This window comes from Helianthus annuus, chromosome 13 (genome assembly GCF_002127325.2).
Source record: "Helianthus annuus cultivar XRQ/B chromosome 13, HanXRQr2.0-SUNRISE, whole genome shotgun sequence".
NCBI lineage: Eukaryota > Viridiplantae > Streptophyta > Magnoliopsida > Asterales > Asteraceae > Helianthus > Helianthus annuus.
In genome coordinates, this window is record NC_035445.2 from 146,915,323 (window position 1) to 146,919,186 (window position 3,864).

General features: G+C 30.5%; 1 long non-coding RNA gene across 1 annotated transcript; it reads right to left on the bottom strand.

The window, feature by feature from the left end:
* Positions 1-1,913: 1,913 nt before the first annotated feature.
* Positions 1,914-2,390, bottom strand: LOC118485478. Its single transcript, XR_004876262.1, has 3 exons — positions 2,245-2,390; positions 2,058-2,157; positions 1,914-1,986 (listed from the first exon to the last, which is right to left on the bottom strand). It is a non-coding gene; the product is annotated as an uncharacterized LOC118485478 (long non-coding RNA).
* Positions 2,391-3,864: the final 1,474 nt, after the last annotated feature.

Here is a 3,864-nt window from a genome sequence, read left to right on the forward strand (position 1 = left end):
TGAGTTCAATTCATCTGTAGGAAATTGAGGATATCCAAACCAACGGGATTGAAATATGTGGGCCTACATGCTCGTTCTGATCGACAAAAAATGTAAATTGACGGGAAGATGATAACTTGCGTTTACCCTTTCCAACATCTGCAAGACAATTAGTTATATTATAAGATGTAAGTATATTAATGTAAGTTAGGTTAAATCAATTAATATTATTTGAGAATATTAATAAACATGTTTTGTAGTAATAAAGAAATAGGTACCAATGGAATTCGTAGACGGTGCATTAAATTCCCTGGAATCTAAATGTTGCTTTCTCAAGTTTCTATTATGCTTAGCTTGAATAGTAAACATGTTTGAATCTGAGAAAATAAAAAGATAGTAACTCGTGATTATTGAATTACAACAGTGATTGATAACAAATACCAAAGTTATGACTTTAATATGCAATGAAAAAATGAAGTAAAAAACTAAAGTATAAGATTACCGTGTAAAACTTGCGAAACATTAGAAGTAGTCAACTTTGATGTATGTGAAATTTTCTTGTTCTCTAAACATCGTTTTCGATGTTTTCGGTTTTGTCTATCGGTCACGGCACGAATTCGTTTATAGGAATCTGGGGAACAAAGAAAATATATTATTTATATGTCCATTTTTGATACGGTTATTATAAAATGTAGGTAAATAAGTGGTTATGTGTGAACAAAACTTAGAAAAAATATAGGATAAAAGTATATTGAATATAACCATGTAATGTATAAGTTGATAGAACGTTCATAATCATGTATAAATTTGATAAAAAAAGGTTAGTCTTTATGATGAATATATGGAAAATGGTAGATGTTAATTGAATTTGATAAAAAAGGTTAGTCTTTAGGTTAGTCTTTAATTGTAAGATTAAAGTATTTTTTAAGGCGAGTCATGTTGTAGATAGATATTAATATCAAATATAAACAATACCTTGTCTTGAATTCTTGAATCTCACTAAAATCATGATTTATGAATACCTTTGTTACAATATATGAATTTGAGACATACGGTTTATCTGGTATGAGAACATATAAGAAATAATATGTGGGATGTGTAGATAGATATATTAAATACATGAATGTAATTAAAGAATTTAAAATCAAGTTACCTTTAAACCAAGACAACTTGCCAAACTGTATAATTAGAACAACACGGGCAACACCAGGATTTAGGGGTGTTCAGGATTCGTTTCGAATTCGAAAAATTCGAAATTCGTTTAAATTCGATTCGATTATCAAAAATTCGCTTCGATTATAAGAATTCGAATTCGATTCAATTCGAGTCAAGTAAATCGAATATGAATCGAATACGAATTTATAATTTCAAATTCGATTCGATTCGAAATTCGAATAAAAATTATACATTTTTATTTATTATTTTTATATATAATACATATGTAACTTTTATTAAGCTATACTATAAATTATTTTCAAAATTTTTTCCAAGTATTAGAATTACCCATTACCAAACCCACTACATGACCCATAAGTAAAACCTAAGTTTCTATCAATAGATTTCTAACCATAAAAATATTAACTTGTAATGTGGGGTGATTATTCCCGACTTCTCGGTTTGAATTTTAGACGTGGTACTTTATTTGAAACTTTTTAATGTGATATCGTGCTTTATGGATGATTTAAAACTTATGTTTCATTTTGATAGTTTTTTTTACATGTTTTAAAGAATCTGAATTAAATCGAATTTATTCTCGATTCGAATTCAAAACTTTAATCGAATACGAATCGAATACGAATTGGGTTTTTTTATTCGAACATCGATAGATTTTAATCGAATACGAATTCAAGGAAAAATAAAAATTATTCGAACAATTCGATTCGAATAATTCAAAAATTCGTTATTCGATTCGATGAACACCCCTACCAGGATTTTGGATTTTGTGAGATGTAATCATTAAACTGATGCACGTATGAGTCCCACGGAGTCACATATATTTTATTGCCCCTAAAATAAATGAATTAGTAACATTTATATGTAAAATAATATTCAAATAGACATTAAAAGATATGACAAACTCTTTATCTTCAAGCTGAATCGTTCTTTTAACTGATTCTTTCCCATTTTTACCGGTGAAAGATTCCGTGTCGTAACAAACACAAACATCTCCAATAACATCTTCAAAAAGAAGTATTTGTTACAAAAAAATTTTATTAAAGAAAATTATGTAAATTTTTATTTGAATTTGAATAAGTGTATACTGACCTATGGGTTGAGTATTCTGAAAAGTTTTGTCCAAAATTGAAGAAAATGGTGTGAATGAAAACCCATTAGCAGAACCCAAAAAATCATTGCATTTTATGACTTTAGAATCATAATAAAGACATATCTTTTGAGGGCAATCGGCGTATTTAAACGAAGAGAGATTGTCCCCAAGAGTAGGATTTTTGATTATCACAGTAGACCCTTCTTGAAGGGGGGTACCAAACTTCTTTAGAAAAGATTTCAAACATGTCCCTTGACGTCGAGTACCCTGAAAATAGAATGAAGATAACTTATGAATATTTAAGTAAAAATATGACAGATATAAAAATGTCGCATCATGAGGTAAGGAGTACCTCTTCATCAACCAACAACATCTCAAGAGCATAAATTTTGTTCTCATTTTTGAAACTCATTCGATTCCATGCTCTTAGGACACGGATTTTGATGGTAAACTCTGATCTTGAAGGATGTAAATCCTTCAAGAAAGTAATCTCGGATGGAGGTATGCTGTTAAGGCAAAAAACAAACAAACATGTTGGATAATAAATGATACATGTTGGATAATAAATATGCTAATAATGTAATTAGAGGGTCCAAAATAGTAAATAACCACATACATTGAAGGCAATGGTGCAGCCGATGAGCAATCCTTTTTTGACATTGCAGAAGCAGATGAGGTATCCGGTTTAGACATTTGTTAAAGAAGAGAGAATGAAGAATAGAGTTAAGTGTGATTGTCCAAATGGTTTCATGGATTATATAGGGGTGGGACCTCAATATTTTTTCGGAATTTTCGAGACTGCTGGATATAAGACAACAATTCTATGTGCAGCCTGTTTTTGAGCATATGAGTTGAATTCCTGTGTTGAAAAGTACTATACTTTTTTGTGCAAAGGGTTTTCAGTTTTTGAGAAGCCTTTTTTTAGCATATGAGTATGGATTATGTGTTTGGAGAGTACTAAACTTTTTGGTGCAAGGGTTTTCATAAGACATTAATGCTTATTGTCCCTTATAGTTAACATTTGCCTGTTGTTATTGCTGAACACTGCTTCCTAGTGTGTCACTTTTCATTTTAGCTTTTTGACCTTTGTCTTTTGTTGTCATATGTGTTATATGTGTTGACAATATTCCCCTGTATCAAAAATAGGTTGTTGCATTACGGTAAGTATGTTGAGGACTACTAAATCAATGCCAAAAATCATGTTAGTATAAAATAAGGGCATTATAATTTGTTGATCAGCCTTTAGCATCAAACGACAAGTAGTAACAACCAGTGGCAGCGAAGGATTTAAGGGGCGGGGAGGGGCGCCCGCCCCCCGAACTTTTCGGTCAGTAGTGTTATATATGTACGTTTCGTATATGATTATGTAGGTATATACGTTTTCGACTCCCCGGTTTTATAAAAAAAATTAGGTATATACGTTTTCGACCCCACGGTTTTAATTTTTTTATTTATATAGCCCAAATAAAATATTTAATTAGCCTAAATATTATAGCTCAAATCATTATATTTGGTAGAATACTAGAATGTATATTATATAACCAAAATCAAATCATTATATAGCCCAACTTAAAAGCCCACCCTATCCAATCTTCATAAGGGTAAAGGTTTGTGTTTTT